Genomic DNA, 21,885 nt, shown 5'->3' on the forward strand with positions numbered 1-21,885 from the left:
AGCCCTCTAAATTATTTCCCTGCTTCCAGTTTTCTTTATCTCCAAGAATGTTGTCTATAACCTTGTATTCAATAAATGCCAATAGCTCCCAATTACCTTCAAGACAAAAAAAAATTTTTTTCCATAACCTGGCCCCTTCCTAGACTTTACTCTCCTGCAAATACCCTGCCTGGCCTACATGCTGTTCCTCACATATGACCTTCCACCTCATAACTCTGTGCCTTTGTAATACTGGCTGTCTCAAATAGGTGGTCCCCTCACCTTTACCTCTTAGTTTCCCTGACTTCTTTCAAGGCTCAGCCTAAAACCTACCATCTAGAGACCTTTACTTCCCCATATTCTCCTACCCCAAACCTTCTGCTAGTGCCTTCCTTCTATGATTAACTTGTATATACTTTTTACATATCTTGTATACACTCATGTCATTTCAAAAAGCACATACAGACCAGGTTTTCATCCAGGATGGGAAGCCCATTTTCTTTGCCTTTGCTTTTCATTTTACTTGTGGATTGATAATGACCACTTGAAAACCAAAGACAATTCTGAAGTGGGGACAAGAATTGTATTCAAAATGGATCTTTGCATATCTGTCAGGAACAGCAAAAAATTTCCCCCCACCTTGTGCAGATTACCCAAACTAGATGCAACCATGTCGGAATCATCATGGACCTGCTTCTGGGAGAAGACATTCTGTGTTGGTCTGGAAGCCTCCTCTTTCCAGAGGCAGCCAAGCCTGAATGCTGCATTCACTCACAGCAGGGACACCAATGGGTAAATTGGATGGGAAAAGGCCACATTCCCTTTCCGCTCAGGTCATGTGGCTCCAAGAAATGGACTTGGAATTTTGATTTTGTGGCATTTTGTTCTTTTCCTTTCTAAATGCAGTGTGGAGTCCCCAACTTGGGAAACTTGAGCCATAGGGACTTTGAAGCCCAGGATTCTAGGCTGAGCAGTTAGCCCAGCAAGGAAGCCCTGGGAAACCAGGGTCCTGAAATGTAAGCTTGGGGAAACTTGATTAATTGTAAACTGAGGGTTATAGCACCTACCTCCCAAGGTTGTTGTGAAAGTCAAATAAGATAATATTTGTAAAGTTTTTAACACAATGCTTGATATATAGTAGCTAAATGCTTGTCAATTTGACATATTTGCACACTGCCTCCTTCATTAGAATGTAAGCAAGCTCCTACAGGCAGGGACTGCCTTTGCCTTTCATATACCCAGGGGCCTTAACAACATAGCATCTGGCACACTATAGTTGCTTAATAAATGCTTGCTGATTGACTGAAATCCAATCCTCAGAATTGCTGCTGTCAGGACCCCCATGCCAAGACCACACCACACCTCTCTATTTATTCCTCTCTTTTTGCTATTAGGAGACACCCTGTTTTCCAGAATTAAGGTCCAGCAAACAAGGTGCGCCTTGAACTTGACATAACAATTCTTTGTGCTCACCTTCTGGACGAATTCTGTTGCAGCAAAATCACAGAACTGTTTTACACCAGACCTACGTGGTCCCTGAGCTCAGACAAGCACCTGCGGGAACCACTTTTTAGTCATGAAGTTCTGTTAAACTTGCCTCTTTGTTGCTACATTTCACTGCCATGGTGTTGGAGGAGGGATAAGACAAGAGAGGTTCTAGCAGATTCACTCTTGATTCAAGAAGACAGCATATTACCAGAGACATGATAAGGGGTTTATTAAGTTTACTTTACTTTATTCTTCTCAACAGGGTTGCTGATAATGGGAGCACAACTCCTACAGCATCCCCTAATTACCCTTCTCCCTGTGGCAGGAGAGAATGGGAATTCCAACTCCTACAGGATCCCCTAAGTCTCAATGGGGGTTGATTGAGATATGCACAACATTCCAGCTTGTGCTTTTCTCCCCTAAGCCTTGATGGGGGCCAGTCAAGGCATGAACACATGCACATTCCACTTGTGCATTCCTATTCTCCACTTACTGGCCAGCGCTCATTTGATTTATAAGGTAACAAACAAAGAAGGAAATTTCCCGGCAATAGCCTCCCAAGTTTACATTAACTTTAGCAATATCCTGGTGACTTAGCATAGCACCCATGTACTAGGCTGTTTACAATTTAACTCAAATGTTTCTATTATTTATCCTCATATCTCACTGCACAAGCAGGGAGAAGATGTTTACAAACCATGAGCCAGGGGACTAGTAAATTATTATGGCCATGGATTCTAGGAATTAGTTATCTATGATCCTGGGAACTATTATCAAAAAACCAATAGTTTAACAAATAATAACAATAACAAATTGAACTTACATACACATGGCTACACCTCACTGCTTTTTTTCTTTTTTTGGTCTAGCCTCTACTATATGTATCAAGGTTTATTTAGCCTCATTGCCTTGGGTCTCCTCCTACTTTCCCTCCTCCAACAGAACAAAGAAAAACTTTTGCTATAACCTCTATGGCTCTTTAGTCAGAGTTGGCAATTGGTGTAATAACCTCTGTAGCTCTGTCTTGTTTTATTTTTCAGAGTTAACAGTTGTGTGTACAATCTCTGTCAGCTCATGTATTTTCAGAGTTAACAGTTGTTGTATAACTTCTGTGGATCTTTGGTCATTTGTTTTCAGGATCTGACACTGCCAAATTAATTTTCATAAAGTACTGGTCCTATGATGTCACTCCTCTACTCAAAAACCTACAACAGCAACTCCCAACTGGTTCTAAGACAAAATTCAAACTACTCTGAAACCTGATGTTTAAAACCCTCGAATACCTAGTTCTAACATACCATTCCATCTGATTTCACACTATGCTCCTCATAGCGCTCAAGTTATAGCCAAACTAGTCATGTCTCCAACTAAAAGTTCTGACACTCAGTCTCCTACTTTGGACTATTTCTGGCAGAAATAATCTCCCAACCTAAGAATATAATGCTACCTATCTGATGCCTCTCATCCTTTTCTTCCTTTTAATTGTTAACTTAGATATGACCTCTTCCAGGAAGCTTTATTTGACAAACCCTTTATCTGATATACAGTAATAAAGGCTCTCCCTCTAGGCCCCTCAGGGATGGCTTCCTTTTTACCTTAGTATTCTTACAGACTAGCATAGAACCTTAAATACTGTAAATGTGTTAACAAAATATCTGGGAGGGAATTTCCATAGAAAGAGGGGAAGAGTCTAGGTAAAGCCAGGAGAAAGTGGGATTTGAATCTTCTTTACCAGAGAATGAGGTGAGGAAAGAGAAGGCTCTAGGAATTAAAAGATGTCCAATGCAAATACAGTCATAAGAGTATTACTGTGGGAAAAAAGCAAGGCAGCCAACATAGATGGATTGTAGAGTGTGTAAAAGGGATAAAAAGAATAAAGAATAAAACACTGGAAAGATAGGAGCTAGGTAGAAGAGGATTTTCTATGTGATCCTGGAAGTAACAGGGAGCTGCAGGAATGTGAGTCAGAGGATTGGGTGGAAGGTGATATCATCATACCTGCAAATTAGGAAAATAACTTGGCAGCTAAGTGGAATATGGCTCATACCTTGGTCAAGTCACTTTCCTTTTCTGGGTCTGTTTCTTCATATGTAAAAATTAGTGGATTGGAATAGATTTGTATATATTTAGATCACATTTTTACCTAAGGCTTTAGGAAATGTCATGGCAATGCCTAAAGAATACATTATAATTATTTTTGTATCTTCCAAAGAACATAGGACTAGAAAGTCAGATTTAGAGGCAAATCCCAAATCTTATGAACTTCAAAAAAAATCTTAGGTGTCATAAGAAACAGGACGAGGGGAAAAAATCTCACCTGATCATACAATGTAATGTTTATTCTAATTTGATTACTCTCCAGGAAATTCTCACAAATGTATAATAGTAGTCTTTAAAAATATTTTAAAATTAAACATTAACAATGTTCTTCCCATTCTTTATTATACTCACTGGTCCAAACTTAGGAGGTTAAATACATACTGGGAAAGTAGAAAGTATGTTTAAAGCATCAAAGGCCCCTAAGGGAATATTCTAAGACCAAAAAATCCCACATACAGACTATCATGGCTACAGAACAGAAAAGAATAGAGAGGGGAACAAGAAACCATTTAAAGCACAAGCTGTTATACACTTCTGTTTTATCTTAGGATGTCTAATGTGAACTTTTTATTTTTTATTATTTCCTTTTATTTCTCCTACAACTTCTGATTAACTGAAGCTGTCTTCTATTAATTTTAACTTCACCTGACCAAAACCTGTCTAATGATAAAGAAAAATTTACTTAAAGCCTTAAACAATCCTTAGATAAGAAGTCAGAGGAAGACTCTTTTGTTCCTGACTCCTCCCAGACATGTAAATCTTCAAAACAGCATATTTGTAAATCTTCTAAATGTAATTTTATCTATAACCTGACTTAGTTTACCTATGGAAATTTGTTTGACAAGGTTTGTTTCCCTGGGGTTATCTGAGATTATGATTCTGTTTAACTAAATTTGTTTAACTTTTATGATGTTGAAAGAAATATGGGATTATGGATCTATCTTCTCTTTAACTTTTATGGACTAAAAGAAATGTACAAGATTACAATATGTAAAAGAACTATTTTGCTGACATTCTGACATAATTTTGTCTCCAAGGGGGTTTATAAATATCTTTTTTTTTTTTAAAGCAGTTGGGGGTAAGTAACTTGCCCAAGGTTACATGGCCAGTTATTTTTTGTGTGGGTGTTAAATATCTGAGGCCGGAACCGATCCCAGGTCCTCCCGACTCCAGAGTTGGCACTCTTACTCACTGTGCCACCTAGCCACCCCTATGAATATCTTAACAGAGGTTCAGGTAATCTCTGAGGCCTGAACCTATGCTTGATCATAATAATAACCCTAAGAGTTTTTACCTCTCTAATTTCTGCATTGTGGTAAATATATCTGGGCAACTCAAAGAGGAGATATTTGTCCCATAATTGGTGGAAAGTTGTAACATTACTGAGTGACAGAGACACAGAAGGAATAAAAAGATACCCAGGAACAGACACAGAGTAAAAAGAAAACCAGAAACACTTCCTGGTACTAATTCAATTCTTATTCTATAAAACACTGTTTTTTCTTCTTCCTTTCAAAAGCTAACATAATAAATATAAAAATTTTAAATTGAAATACACATATTTTTTCCTTGTTGACAGAATTAACCAAATGTTAATTTTTTTTTCTCCCAAAACCTTGCTCCTGTCCATTCTATTAGTGTCACAGACTAAATTACTGTAACTATTATTATGATGATACCTACATATATAGTGCAAAGTTTTTTTGTAAACTGAAAGCTGAAACTAGCAATTATATAAATCTGACAGTATAAAATTACAATGAAAATTGTGTTCTAAAAGAATATTATATTAATATTTTTCCAATGTAGTTTGATTAGGAACTTTAACAACTATTATATAAAGTCTACATACCGCAGGGCGGTCAGGTAGCACAGCGAGTAAGAGCACCCACCCAGAAACACCCGGCCATGTAACCTTGAGCAAGTTACTTAACCCCAATTGCTTAGGGGCGGCCAGGTGGCTCAGTGAGTAACAGCACCAGCTCCAGTGTCAGGATGACATGGGGATTGAATCCGGGCTCAGATACTTAGCACCACACCCATAAATAACTGGCTGTGTAACCTTGAGCAAGTTACTTAACCCTGATTGCTTTAAAAAAAAAAAAAGTCTACATACCTATGTATACCTAAGATACTTATGAAAACTGGTGCCCAGGGAAACAACCCTACAGCACCAGTGCAGTAAAGCTCCGAAAGCATTGGTGCCCAATCAAAGAATTAAGGAACAGATGGAGCAGGACAGGACACCAGGACAAAACACTGTGTTCAGGGGCTGTGTAGCACTCCAAGTCTGAGGGAATAAGCACAACAGTCAGCTGGGGCAGAGACCTATACTGATGAATTGTAAATTGTTCAATTTTAACGGAGGTGAGAACTATCTTGGAGAATTATCCCCCAAGAACACAATAATCAGACCAGGAGTCATTTACTGAGGACTAGGGAAAATAAGGGGAAAAAACAAAATCACATAAAATTTTATGAAGAAAACTCAAATACCTTGAAAACAAAAAGACCAACAGGAAAAAAAAGCAATAACCTAAAGAAATATGGAATCCAGACCTAGTAAACAAGTTCACACATCTATGAAGAAATACTGCAAAACAAATTAAAATGATACAATACCTGATGAGACAGAGGACCCAGTGGAATTTGAGGAGAATCTGAAAAGGCAAGCCTCACCAAGGAAACAAGGGAGAGAACAAAGAGAACATGAAAAAGGAAAAGAGAGTTTAGGAACGTAAATACAAAGAAGTAAAAGATAATCTAGAAGAGAAGCAAAAAGCCTTTTACAGCAATAAAAGAAAATGTTTACTATGCAAGCAAAACATACTCATCTCAAAGACAGGATACACAGAGAATATCTAAGGATCACAGGTCTCCTAGAAGAACGTAACAGGTCAAAAACCTTTTTCCAATTACTTATCAGTTGTGCTGACGTTTTTTCCTCTCTAAAATATTCTATATATTACATGGATAGCTTTATGTAAGGGTTAAGTGGAAGGATACTTCAGGTAACTATGATAAAATGTAAGACACAGAAAATATCATTAAAAAACTTTTTAAAGTATAAAGTAGAAAACTTATGGTAGTTTATTTAATGGAATATGTAAAAGACTTAATTTAACTATGCAATGTAAATGTCTTTTCATTAATATCCCAAAAGCAACTTAATTTTTCTGTTACTATAAGCAGACTCTATAGCTATTGATTCAACTTCTGGCCTAACTTCCTTAAACTCAATTCAAGTACCATCTTCTAAATAAAGTCTTTCCTGATCCTCAAATTCTAGTGTCATCCCTCCCTAACAGCCAAAGAAAACAGTCCTTATTTTTGTATTTATTCTATATACATTAAGTATATATGTTGTCCTCTCAATAGACTGTAAGCTCCTTCAGAATAAGGACTTTTTTTATTGTCTCTGAATCTCTAGTATAGTACAATGACTAATATAAACTTGATGCTTACTAAATGCACAAATAAAAAAAGAATGAAAAAATTTTTGTTATGTGCAATACTTGCTAAATGCTGGAGTTAGAAAAAAAAATTATTATGTGCTTAGAAATCTAGTCGCTGCCCTCAAGGACCTTACATTTGAACAGGAGGAGACAAGAGATACTGAGAGGAGGTTTTGTCTAGGAAGTAACATGTATGATAAGTGAAATCATCAGCCAACATGAATGTTTATTCATTTAGAAAGCATAAATGGGTTCTATTTTCACATCAGAAGGTAAAAAAATCTGAGAAAAGGGGGTAAGAAGTTGTGGTATATGATTGTAATGGAATACAACTGTGCTGTAAGAAATGACAAGCAGGATGATATTAAGCAAACCTGGAAAGAATTATGTGTACTGATACAAACAAAAGTACAGTGAACAGAACCAAGAGAACACTATACACAGTTACAGCAATACTATATGATGAAGAAGTATGGATGACTTTAGCCATTCTCAGCAATACAATGACCCAGGATCATCCCAAAGAACTTATGATGAAAAATGCTATCTGCATCCTGAGAAAGAACTGATTTTGTATGAATACAGACTGAAGCATACTATTTTCCTCTTCTTCTACCTTCCTGTTTGCACAGAGTAACTAACATGGAAATATTTTACATGACTACACACATATAATTTATATCAGATTGTTTACTGTCAGAGGGAAAATAAGGAGAGGGAAGGAGAAACAGAATTTGGAACTCAAAACTTTAAAAAAACTTTAACATATACTTGGAGAAAAAATAAAATATTTTTTTTCAAAATAAGAAGGAAAAAGGGTTAATAATGGTAACTCACATACCACCTTCTCTCTTCCACCAACACAACTCAAGTCTCAATTTGATTTTAAATGATGTCCTCCAATTACAAACTAAGTTTTAAAATAATACACTAGTAGCAACCGTAGCATTTTAGAACCCAAAGTGGCTTAACTGTTCTACAAACAACACAGTAAAGCCCTAAAAATGCACTGGAAGGAACAATGATAGAGAAAAACAAAGAAAATTTCACATAAAGAGGTATGAGATGAAGAGTGTACAAAAATATGGAAAGAAGGGTTGGGAGAATGGGTATCTCATAAATTTCATTTTCATTTGACCAAAACAAAAGAAGGCAGAACATACTCCTATATACATACATGCACACACACAGTTTGGTGTAGAAATACACTCAATAGAGATAGAGAGAAGAGAGGGAGTTTTAAGAAGAAAGGTATAAAGTGAACTAGTATTCATTCACGAGTAAAAAAAACAAAACCCAACTCAAATGTCTGATAGGGAGATTGTCAAAGTAGGATTAAGAATAAAGGAAAAAAGCAAAACCTGTGGTAGAGCAAAAGGTAGAGAATAGGAGCAAGAGGAAGTGTGGAGGAAACTCCTCTCTTACCACCTTCTTTTTCTTTGTAAAGAGAAGTGCTGGAAGAATTGGAAATTGAGGAGATGACCATCAATTGGGGAATGGCTAAACAAGTTGTGGTATAGAATGTAATGGAATACTATTGTTCTATAAGAAATTATAAGCAGGGCGCCAGGGCTCCCTTGCAAGGTATTTCCAGTGCTGTGACTTCACCACATTGCATGGCCTGGATCGTTCAGTATAGAGTTAGTAAACGTCTGCATACAGAAACATATGCATGTGTGTATAGCTCTAAACAGCATTTTCCCTGAAGGAAGCATAAAGAATAGCTGGGGCAGAGCTGGAAGACTTGTGCTCATATATCAATGAAAAAATTTCCCATGTTCAGAAAATTCTGCAATTAAAAACTGCATAGGACGAAGTGGCTAGATGGAGCAGTGAATAGAGCACTGGCCCTGGAGTCAGGAGGACCTGAGTTCAAATCTGGTCTCAGACACTTAAAACAAAAACTAGCCGTGTGACATTGGCCAAGTCACTTAACCCCAGTTGCCCTAAGAACAGCAAAAAAAAAAAAAAATAGGACATGATCCAGCCTCAAAGACTGTATTTGGAACAGTAAGAAATGAAAAGAATCTTCTAAATGACCTTTTAAACAAGTTGGAGTTGGAGGTTCACTTTGGGAGTTACAAGAATCCCTTGATGGAAATTACAAAGAAATATACAAACTTAAGGAAAATATTACTCCCCATTTGCCCAAAGTAGTCCAGAGTTGTGTGGTGGAACCAAATGTTAATCCTGAAGAGAAAATTAAAATTACAGCATCAGAACCCAAAGAAGCCCCTGAAAGAGCAAAAACCAATTAAAGAAATATTACTACTAAATTTGATAATGTGCCTGTGTATGTGAAATCTTGTCTGATGCACTGTCAAATAAATTATTTTATTTTATATTATCTTTTGCTTATTGGAGGGCAATTGGGGTTAAGTGACTTGCCCAAGGTGACACGGCTAGTTTAAGTGTCTGAGGTCACATTTGAACTCAGGTCCTCCTGACTCCAGGGCCAGTGCTCTACTCACTGTGCCACCTAGTTGCCCACTAAATTAATTATTTTATTAAATAAATCAACAAGGCAGTGGCTAGCAAATACAGAATCCTCTATTTGCCAAAAAAAAAAAAAAAAACCCAACCCTATGAATTATTCTATCAGAAATCTCTATCACAGATTCACTGAAGATGAAACCAAGGATACCAAAGGCCAATACTTTGTAGTAGAAGCTAATATAAAAGAGTTCATAATTTTAAAAGTTGACAAGCAGTTTCATGTGATACTTAACATTTTAAGGCACTGCCGACAGCTGTCAAAAATCCATGGAAGAGGACCTGTCCATTATATTATAAATTAATAGGTTGTGGCATTTTCATTGACAGCATCATATAGATTACTTTGTAATTCCAGTTTCATAATCTGTGTTTTCATTAGCTTCTTTAATTTGTTCTGCACTTAATAAAATTTGTTCTTCATTTAAAAAAAAAAGAAATGATAAGCAGGCAGACTTTAGAGAAACATGGAAAGACTTATATGAACTGATGCTAAGTAAGGGGAGCAGAACCAGGAGAACACTGTACACAGTTACAGCCACATTCTGTAATAACTAACTTTGACAGACTTGGCTCTTCTTAGCAATGCAAGGGTTTGGGACAGCTCCGAGGGGCTCCTGATAAAAAGTGGTAACCACATCGAGACTGGATATGCACATTACAGAATATGAATGCAAATTGAAGCATTCTATTTGTTCTCTCTCTCTTTTTTATTTTCTTTTGTTTCTTATGGTTCATTCCATTGGTTATAATTCCTTTTTACATCATGACTAACATGAAAATGTTTAATATGGATGTATATGTGGTGCCTCAAAATTGCATGCCATTTTGGGAATGGGAGAGTGGAGGGAGAGAAAATTTAAAACTCAAAAGCTTGTGGAACTGAATGTTGTTAACTAAAAGTAAATGAATAATTTTTTGAAAAGAGTGCTAGGGGCACAGGGGCAGGCCAGGAGGAGGCCTGTTCAACAAGCGGGGGCGAGTCATCCCAACAACCATAAGGGCCATTACCAGGCCTATCACCAAAGGGCTGGGGCTGGAAAGAGCAAGATAAGAATCAAATGCAGTGCCCTTGTCCGGGACAGCAAATACTCCTGGGACTACCACTCCATAGCTCAGAAATTTTAAAAGCCCCTATCAGGACCTCCAACGACCAGGATGAAAGAGAGAACCCCAGCTGCTCCAACCCCCGCTGACCATGAAAACATAGTAATTACTGACCCAGGGCAAAACCCTAAACAGTAAAGGCTTGGGAACTCTACAGGAAGGGCGTGGCTAGGGAACTATCTCAAAAAGGGTAGAAAGCAGACTACAAAGACAAAGACTATGGAGTCCTACTGTCCTCAGAGGGAGACAATGTTGACTCCACACTCACAGCTTAAGCATCAACAGGGAATAGGTCCCAAGCACAGAAAGCTCTTCTAGATGAGCTCAAAAGGATCTCTGAAAACCAAATGAGAGAGGTAGAAGACAAAATGAATAATTCTTTTAAAATCAAAACTGCAGAATTAGAAAAACCATTATACTGAAGAAAACAGCTCCTTAAAAAGAAAAGTGTGTGATATGGAAAAGGAGCTCCAAAAACTAAAGAGGAAAATAATTCAATAAAAACTAGAATCAACCAAACTGAAGCAAATAACTCTATAAGGAACCAAGAATTAGTCAAACAAAACAACAAGAATGAAAAATTAGAAAAAAAGGGAAAATATCTCAATGGAAAAATAATGGACCTGGAAAACAGATCCAGGAGAGATAATCTGAGAATCATATGCCTACCAGAAAATCATGATGCAAAAATGAGCCTGGACAACATTCTCCAAGAGCTCATTAAGGAAAATTGCCCTGAGATACTAGAACCTAAGGGTAAAACAGAAATCAAGAAAATCCATCGGACACCTCCTGAAACATCCCAAATTGAAAAGTCCTCGAAATGCTGTGGCCAATCTCAAGAACTACAAGGTAAAAGAGAAAATACTTCAAGTGGCCAGAAAGAAACAATTCAAATATCGAGGAACCATAGGGAGGATCGCACAAGATTTGGCAGCCTCTACACTGAAAGATCAGAGGCACTGGAATACAATTTTCTGCAACGCAAAAATGCTTGGGTTACAACCAAGGATCACCTACCCAGCGAGACAAGACTGAACATATTCTTCCAGGCAAAGAGATGGTCATTCAATGATATCACAGATTTCCAGACCTTCCTGATGAAAAAGCCAGAGCTCAAAGGAAAATTCAATTACAAGATACAAGAGGGACATAGAAAGGTAAACAAGGAAAACACACACACACATGATGTTATTTAATAAGAGCAAACTGTTTATACACAAGTAAAGGGTATGAGTATAAATTACACAAAATGACAATTAAAAAGAATCTTATTCAGGGCTACAAAGAGACTGCAATGGAAGATGGGAAATGAATGAGGTGGAAAAGGGTAAATTATGCCATACAAAGAGGCATAAAAACAATATAGCAGAGGAAAAGAAGGGAGGGAGATGAGTATTATATGTCCTTTTCCCTCATTACTTCTGGTGAAAGGAGGGAATAACACAACCAGTTAAGCATAGGACTCTATGGAGAAGAGACATAAAATGTATCATAATTGAGGGAAAGAGGGGAGGGAGAGGAGCTTCGCCTGAGATTTGCTCCTGTCACTCTTGGTGTGAAGAAGAAATAACATACTTCATTAAGTATAAAAATATCCTACAGGCAATAGGAGGGGGAAAGGGCTACAAAAGGGGGAAGGTTTAGTAGGGAGGGAAGAAGTAAGGAGGAAGAGGAGGAAAAGGGAGGGGGGCTGATAAGAGAATACTGAGGGAGGCGGTGGTCAAAAGGAAAACTATTAAGGAGGGGAAGGGAGAAGAGCAGAAAAAATATAAGCATTAACAGGAGGGCAATAGGATGGAGGGAAAAAAACAGATAATAATCATAACTGTGAATGTGAATGGAATGAACTCTCCCATAAAATGGAGGCGGATAGCAGAATGGATTAAAAACCATAATCCTACAATATGTTGTTTACAAGAAACACATCTGAAACAGAGGGATACACACAAGGTAAAGGTAAAAGGCTGGAATAAAATACATCATGCCTCAGCTAAAGTAAAAAAAAAGCAGGGGTAGCAATCCTTATCTCAGATAAAGCAAGAGCAAAAATTGGTCTAATTAAAAGAGAGAAGGAAGGAAACTATATCCTGCTAAAAGGCACCATCAAGAATGAAGCCATATCAGGGGCGGCTGGGTGGCACAGTGAGTAAAGCACTGGCCCCGGAGTCAGGAGGACCCGAGTTCAGTTCCAGCGTCAAACATTTAACACCCACACATAAAAAAAAAAACTACCCATGTAACCTTAGGCAAGTTACTTAACCCCAAATGCCCTCCAAAAGGCCAAAAAAAAAAAAAAATGAAGCAATATCATTACTTAACATATATACACCAAGTGGTATAGTATCCAAATTCCTAGAGGAGAAGGTAAAGGAATTAGAGGAAGAAATAGACAGCAAAATTATACTAGTGGGAGACTAGGATAGTTATATCTCCCCCTCTCTGAGCTTGATAAATCCAACCTCAAAATAAACAAGAAAGAAGTTAAGGAGGTGAATAGAATTTTAGAGAGGGTAGGTATGACAGATCTCTGAAGAAAATGGAATGGGGATGAAAAGGAATATACCGTTTTCACAGCAGTACATGGCACATACACAAAAATCGACCATGCAGTAGGACATAAAAACCTCACAATTCAGAAAGGCAGAAATAATAAATGCACCATTCCAAGATCATGATGCAATAAAAATCCGATGCAATAAAAATCCTATGCAATAAAGGGCCAGGGAAAGACAGACTAAAATCTAATTGGAAATTAAATAATTTAATCCTAAAGAATGAGTGGGTCAAACAAGAAATTATAGAACCAATCAGTAACTTCATTCAAGAGGATGACAACAACGAGACAACATACCAAAATTTCTGGGATGCAGCAAAGGCAGTTCTTAGGGTAAGTTTTACATCCCTGAGAGCATACATGAATAAATTAGAGAAAAGAGAGGTCAATGAATTGGGCGTGCAAATGAAGAAGCTAGGAAAAAAAAATTGAAAATCCCCAATTAAATACAAAATAAGAAATACTGAAAACCAGAGATCAATAAAATAGAAATTAAGAAAACTGTTGAATTAATAAATAAAACTAAGAGCTGCTTTTATTGAAAAAAAAAAACAATAAAATTGATAGACTTTAGTCAATATGATAAAAAAAAAAAGAAAAAATCCAAATTATAAGTATCCAAAATGAAAAGGGTGAACCTACCACCAATGAAGAGGAAATTAAAACATGAGGAATTATTTTGTCCAGTTGTATGCACATAAATTTGACAATCTTAGTGAAACGGATGAATATTTATAAAAATATAAGCTGCCTAAATTAACTGAAGAGGAAGTAAATTACTTAAATAACCCCATCTCAGAAAAAAGAAATTGAACAAGTCATCAGTGAATTTCCTAGGAAAACATCTCCAGAGCCAGGTGGATTTATTAATTAATCCTATCAAACACTTCAAGAACAATTGATTCCAATACTCTACAAACTATTTGGGAAATTTAATGAAGAAGGAGTCCTACCAAATTCTTCTTATGACACAAATATGGTACTGATACCTAAATCAGAAGAGATAAAATGGACAAAAGAAAATTATAGACCAATTTCCCTCATGAATATAGATGCAAAAATTTTAAACAAATTTTTAGCAAAAAGACTACAGCAACTTATTTTAATAATAATACACTTTGATAAGGTAGGATGTATTCCAGGAATGCAAGGATGTTTAATAATAGGAAAACCATCAGTATAATTGATCACATCAACAATAAAACTAGCAAAAACTGCATGATTTTCTCAATAGATGCAGAAAAGGCTTTTGACAAAACACAACATCAATTCCTATTAAAAACACTAGAAAGTATAGGAATAAATGGAGCCTTCCTAAAAATAATGGGTAGCTTCTATTTAAAGCCATCAGCAAGTATTTTATATGTAAAGAGGGGAAGCTAGAAGCATTTCCCATAAGATCAGGGGTGAAAAAAAGATGTCCGCTATCACACTTCTTATTCAGTCTGGTTATTAGAAATGTTAGCAGTAGCAATTAGAGAAGAAAACAAAATCAAAGGAATCAAATTAGGCCAAGAAGAGACCAAGCTATCACTCTTTGCAGATAATATGATGATATACTTGGAGAATCCTAGAGAAACAAGTAAAAAACTACTTGAGACAGATAATAAATACATTTTGCAAAGTGGCAGGATATAAAATAAGCTCACATAAATCCTCGGCATTCCTGTATATTTCTAATGAAATTCAACAGCAAGAGATAGAAAGAGAAATCCCATTTGAAGTTACTGCAGACATTGTAAAATATTTGGGAATCTACCTGACAAAACAAATCCAAGACCTATACGAACACAAGTACAAAACACTTTTCACAAAAATAAAGTCAGATCTAACTAATTGGAAAGACATCAATTGCTCGTGGCTAGGTAGAGCTAATATAATAAAAATGACAATTTTACCTAAATTAAATTATATATTTAGTGCCATACCAATCAATTTACCAAAAAACTACTTTATAGAGCTAGAAAAAATAGTAACAAAATTCATTTGGAAGAACAAAAGGTCCAGAATATCAAGGGAATTAAGGAAAATAAATGCTAAGCATGGTGGACTAGTTAAACCAGATTTTAATCTGTACTATAAAGCAGCAGTCCTCAGAAGTACTTGGTACTGACTGAGGAATAGAGTATTGGATCAATGAAATAGTTTGGGTACACAAGACAATGACTATAGTAATCTACTGTTTGATAAACCCAAAGACCCCAGTTTTTGGTATAAGATCTCACTATTTGACAAAAACTGCTGGGAAAACTGGAACAGTATGGCATAAACTGGGCATAGATATCTACCACCATATACCAAAATCAAGTCTAAATGGGCACATGATCTAGGTATAAAGACTGATACTGTTAGCAATCTGGGAAAGCAAGGAATAGTATACCTGTCAGATTTGTGGAGAGGGGAAGACTTTATGACCAAGCAAGAATTAGAGGGCATTATAAAATGGAAAATGGATAATTTTAATTACATTAAACTGAAAAGCTTCTGTGCAAACAAAGCCAATACGTAACCAGGATTAGGAAGGAAGTGGAAAATTGGGAAAGAATTTTTACGACCTATGTCACTAATAAAGGACTCATTTCTAAAATATACAGAGAATTGAGTCAAATCTATAAGAATACAAGTCATTCCCCAATTGATAAATGATCAAAGGATATGAACAGGCAGTTTTCAGAGGAAGAAATTAAAGATACTTATAAGCATATGAAAAAATGCTCTAAATCACTATTGATTAGAGAAATGCAAATCAAAACAACTCTGAAGTACCACATATCACCAGTCAGATTGGCGAAAATGACAAATGCTGGAGAGGATCTGGACAAATCTGAACTCTAATGAATTGCTGGTGGAGTTGTGAACTGATCTAACCATTCTGGAGAACAATCTGGAATTATGCCCAAAGGGCTATAAATAATTTCACACCCTTTGACCCAGCAATACCACTTCTAGGATTATATCCCAAAGAGATCATAGAAGTGGGAAAAGACCCATATGTACAAAAATACTTATAGCAGCTCTTTTTGTGGTAGCAAAGAATTGGAAATTAAGGGGGGGGCGTTTCCCATCAATTGGGGAATGGCTGAACAAGTTGTGGTATATGCATGCTATGGAATACCACTGTGCTATAAGAAATGAGGAGCAAATGGACTTCATATTTACCTGGAGAGGCTTATACGAACTAATGCTGAATGAGCCAGGAGGAATTTGTATACAATTACAGACACAACGTCTAAGTGTCAACCAACTTTGATAAGCTGGATTCTTTTCAGCAATCCAAAGTCATAAGTCAACCCCAAAAGACTCATGATGGAGAGAGATGTTTACATCCAAAGAAAGAACTGAGTTTTTTTCTTGTTTGCTTTTGTTTCCTCTTTCCCATTCTCATTCCATCTGATACAATCCTTCTTTATAACCTGACTAATGTCTAATGTGAAAATATTTGCAGATACTATACTTGATTGTATGCCGCCATGGGAAGGGGGGAAGGGGAGAAAATTTAAAACTCAAGGAATTGTGGTAATGAATCTAAACTAAAAGTAAACAAATTAATAAAGACCAAAAAAAAAAACAAAACCCAGTGCTGGGGTGAAGAAAGGAAAAATATAAAAATACAAAATGGATAGCAGAATGGATTAGAAAGAAAAATCAAACAGTATTTTGTTTGTAAGAAACATACCTGACGCATAAAGATTCATAGAGTTAAAATGAGGGATCGGAGCAAAATTTATTTTTCTTCAAGTAAACTCAAAAGAACAGAGGCAGTATGCATACTTTAAAATAAACAGTAAAAAAAGTAAAAATAGATGCAATAAAGAGATGAGCAGGAAAACTACCTTATGCTTAAAGGCTCCATAGATAAAAAATCAACATCAATACTTAATAAAATATACAAAACAGCATAACTTGTAAGTGATAAAAATAAAACTTAATTTTATTGTAGGGAGAAGTAGGAAACTCAATGTATTCCTTTCAGACTTAGAGTATCTGATGAAAAAAAGAGATAAACAAGAAAAAAGTTAAGGATCTGAATAGAACTTCTGCAAAATTAAAGATGATAGATCTCTGGCAATTGCTAAGTGAAAAAATAAAGGAATTTACATATTTCTCAGCTGCATATAGCACCTTTACAAAAACAGTCATATATACTATGATATAAAGCCCTCACAAATAAATACAGAAAAGCAAAAAAATCTAAACACAGCCTTTACTCACCTCAGTAAAACCGTATTCTGCCACCTAGATCAGGTCATGAAAGTACCCCTTAGTAGGCTAGCTCTGAAATTCTAGGGCAGTGGTTAGTAAGATCCATTCCCAAAACACATTTTCCTGTCGTTGTTTTCTCCACTGAAATGGGTGAGCAGGATCAGGTGCATGTGTCACAGATCACATATTACCTTCCCCCCAACTCACCACTTTTAATGAATTTCCCTATTTTAATATGATGGGGGGGGGTGTACAAGAATTATTCAGGTCTTTTAGTCTTTAACCTTATTCCTTATCCTTCATACTTCACTATACTACAACTATTATCTTCAATGTTATAAATGATCCTTTTTAAAAAAAGTATATTGATCTCTTTTGTTTTTATATCACCTACATTTCCCACCACTGTTCTCTCCCATGCACTCCCAGAGAAAAATTCCTTATATCAAAAAAGAAAAAATTAAGATGAATAGAATTGAGTTCAGCTAACGCTAGCCAACATAACCAAAAAAGTCTGATGTTTTATGCATTGTTATACCCAGAGTTCCACAACTCAGCAAAGGAACAAAAGAAAGTGTAATCTTAAATCTTATCTTTGGTAGCAACTCTGGTCATTATAATTTCACAGTCCTTTATTCATATTTTGTTACTGCACTTTCCATTTACACTGTTATAGTAATTTTGTGTATTATTTGCTGTTTCTGTTTAGCAAATTTTCTAGCAATAAGACTTTGTCTATGTGCCTGGTTTCTTAAGGTACAATAATATTTCATTGACATTCACACACCACAATTTGTTTAGCTCTTCCCCAATCCATATGACCACCAATCTCTTAGCTGTCAAATTTAATGGCCTTTTCTCAGTATTATCCTTCTTGACCACACTGCAGTATTTGACACCTAGACTGATTCCATTGAAAAATGGACAACTGACATGCCACAGCTTACTAGGAAAATATTGACAAAATTGGTTTTCATCTCAGTAAGAAAACATAAAAGATGAAATAGGAATAAAAATTAGCACTTCAAAATTCCATTATACATCTGAAAGACTATCAGGTGGATTTGACATCTGTAACTCTGAAGATACAAGTATCTATTTTAGGTAATTTTTTGTCATGTTTCAATCTTCTTGGGAGCAGAAGGTAAGTCAGGTATTACCAATTACCTAACATTGATATTACCTGGTATTACCACAGTTATAAACTGAGGTACTATACTGGCTTGTTATTCCAAAAACTCTGAAGTCACCAAAAAGTTAATTGTTGAATATTGAACATTTTGCTCACTTTATGAATTTTTTTTCTCTTTTTATTTTTTAGTTTAAATCATTCATTTCCACAAGATTTCGAGTTACAAATTTCCTCCCCAATTTTCCCTACTCACCACCCCAAAACAGCATTCCCACTGAATATCCCCTCCCCCAATCTGTTCTCTCCCATTATCTTCCCTCATACCCCTTCGATCTTCCAGTAGGGCACAGTGGATTTCTATGCCCCAATGCCTGTATATCTCATTTCCCAGTTACATGTAAAATAATAATAATAGTAATAACAATAATAATACATATATATATATATATATATATACATTTTAAACATTTGATTTTAAAACTCTGGATTCCAGATTCTTTCCCCTCCTCCCTTGTCACTCACCAGTGGGAAGATAAGCAATTCAATATAGGTTGTACATGCGTAGCTATGCAAAACATCTCCATAGGAGATATATTAGGAAAGACTTATCATATTTCCCTCTGTAATGGAAATGCAGGTTTAAAGATCTTCCCTGCCCCTAGGCTAAAGTGCACCTGGAGTCTGGGGTGGGAGGCTTGTTTTTCAGTAGATACTTTTTGATTGGCCAGTGGGTCCAAAAGTTTGTTACATTCTCTGAGCCAGGAGAAGGCTATATAAGCCCTGATGTGTAGCTTTGTTTTGGGACTCACTTTGAGAAGTGTTCTGTGATTTGATCTGAATTCTGGGAAGCCGTTGTTGAGAGTCCCCCGGCTTTGAAAAACCCAGGATGTGGAAACCCAGATGTTGACTGGGTATGGATGTAATGGTTGGACAGTTTGGAAATCTGTCTACTTGATGTTTCTGTCTTGATAATTATGCCTGTATACTTTGAGGTTCAGGTTGCTGACCTTTTCTCTTGAACAAGGTAAACGATATATGTCTGACTGATTAAAGTAAGCTTGTTAACCCATTTTGAGTTGCTTTCCTTTAACAAAGCAGATCCAAGAACCTGTGGTAGCTGCAAACCCTGAGGACGCTTGGGGTGCTTGCTGCTACACCCTCCAACCTATCCTACCCCCCCACTCGTTCTATTCTCTACCTTGATCCTGTCCCTTTTTGAAAGTAGGTGTTTTCAACTTTCCTCCCCCAAAACCTGCCCTCCAATCTGTTATTCCCCCTATCCTCCGTTTCCCCTCTACTCTCCCGTGGGGTGAGATACCCTATTAAATGTGTATGTCATTCCCTCCCTAAGCCAAATTCAATGAGTATAAGGTTGACTCATTCCCTTTTGCCTTCCTGTTCTTCCACTCCATTGTAACAATTTTCCCTTGCCTTTTCTACATGAGATAATTTACCCCATTCTGTCCCTCCCCATCTCCTCTCATTATATTCCTCTCTCACCTCTTAATTTCACCTTTCATGTATCATCCCTTCCTATTCAATTGGTCCTGTGCTCTCTATCTATATATACCTGTAGACATATATACACAAACTCACAAATGTATTCATATGCCCATATACCCTCCTATACAGACATACATATGTATGTATACATATATATGTGTGTGTTTGTGTGTGTGTATATATATGTACATTTATACAACTATTCTCATACTGAAAGAAGTTTCATAAGTTAACACTTATCGTTTTTCTGTGTATGAATATAAGTAGTTCAACTCTGGTAAGTTCCTTATGCTTTCTTTTCCCTGTTTACCTTCTCATGATTCTCTTGCTTCTTGTAATTGAATGTCAAATTTTCTATTCAACAATGATTTTTTCATCAAGAATGCTTGAAAGTCCTCTATTCCACTGAATGATCATATTTTCCCCTGAAATATGATACTCAGTTTTGCTGGGTAGGTGATTCTTGGTTTTAATCCCAGCTCCTTTGACCTCCAGAATACCATATTCCAAGCCCTTCGATCCCCCCAGTGTAGAAGCTGCCAAATCCTGTGCTATCCTGACTGTGTTTCCACAGTATTCAAATTGTTTATTCCTGGCTGCTTGTAATATTTTTTCCTTGATCTGGGAACTCCAGAACCTGGCTATAATATCCCTAGAAGTTTCTTTTTTGGGATCTTTTTTCAGGAGGTGATTGGTGGATTCTTTCAACCTCTATTTTGTCCTATGGTTCTAAAACATCAGGGCAATTTTCCTTGAGAATTTCTTGAAGGATGATTTCTAGGTTCTTTTTTTGATCATGGCTTTCAGGTAGTACAAAAATTTTTTAATTATCTCTCCTGGATCTATTTTCCAGGTCAGTGGTTTTTCCGATGAGATATTTCACATTGCTTTCTATTTTTTTTTCATTTCTTTGGATCTGTTTAATAGTATCTTGATTTCTCATAAAGTCACTAGCTTCCATTTGCTCCAATATAATTCTGAAGGAATGATTCTCTTCAGTGAGCTTTTGAGATTCTTTTTCCATCTGGTAAATTAGGCTTTTTAAGGCATTTTTCTTCTCATTGCCTTTTTGAGCCTCTTTTGCCATCTAAGTGAGTCTATTTTTTAAGGTCTTATTTTCTTCAGTGAGGTTGTTGACTCTCATTTTATAATTTTCTTGCATCGTTCTCATTTCTCTTTCCAATTTTTCCTCTACTTCTCTTATTTGATTTTCAAAATTCTTTTTAATCTCCTCTATGGCCTGTAACCAACTCACATTTTTCTTGGATGCATTTGGTGCAGGAGTTCCAACTTCACTGTCTTCCTCTTGGTCCATGCTTTGATCCTTTCTGTCCCCAAAATAGGAGTGTAAAGTTGGATTGCTGTTTACTTTGCTGCCTTTGCTTGCTCATGTTGTCACACAATTACTTCATTTTTGAGCCTTTTGCCACAGTAGAACTCTGCTACCAGAAACAGAAGCTTTATTCCAAACACTGGGGTTTTCACAACTGCTTGAGGTATTAGTTGGATGCCCTTTCTGAAGCCTCCACACACTCTGGCAGACTGCTCACATACCACAGGACCTCCACCCTAGACAGCAGATCCAAGCAGGTAAAAGCAAGAGATTACCCCGCAGACTGGTCGGTTGGTCCCTCTACAATCTACAGACCAGGAGTTCTGAAGCAGCCATGAGGAGGTGGCGGCACCTCAGCTGCTTCTCACCGCAGGGGCAAAGGCCAACAGAACTCCTGAATTCCCAGGTCCCAAAGTCCATACTGCACTGACCTCTCACTTTGTCCTTGGCATCTATAGGTTGATAATTGTGGAAACCGCCACAGCTGCTGGTGATCTGAAGTCCCTCCAGCTGGTGGTTGGTCAGGTCTGCCCTG

The 21,885-nt window shown here is 36.7% G+C and overlaps 1 protein-coding gene and 1 pseudogene across 12 annotated transcripts in view; one reads left to right on the forward strand and one right to left on the reverse strand.

The window, feature by feature from the left end:
• The window catches only part of CASK (calcium/calmodulin dependent serine protein kinase), a 490,128-nt gene that overhangs the window by 392,776 nt on the left and 75,467 nt on the right, over positions 1–21,885 (reverse strand). The gene's annotated exons all lie outside the window — the stretch shown is intronic.
• Positions 650–14,183, forward strand: LOC138144452 (SKA complex subunit 1-like; annotated as a pseudogene).

The sequence above is a fragment of the Petaurus breviceps genome, unplaced genomic scaffold (genome assembly GCF_028583685.1).
Source record: "Petaurus breviceps papuanus isolate PSGF00001 unplaced genomic scaffold, PetGlider_PUasm1.0 90700, whole genome shotgun sequence".
Lineage (NCBI taxonomy): Eukaryota > Metazoa > Chordata > Mammalia > Diprotodontia > Petauridae > Petaurus > Petaurus breviceps.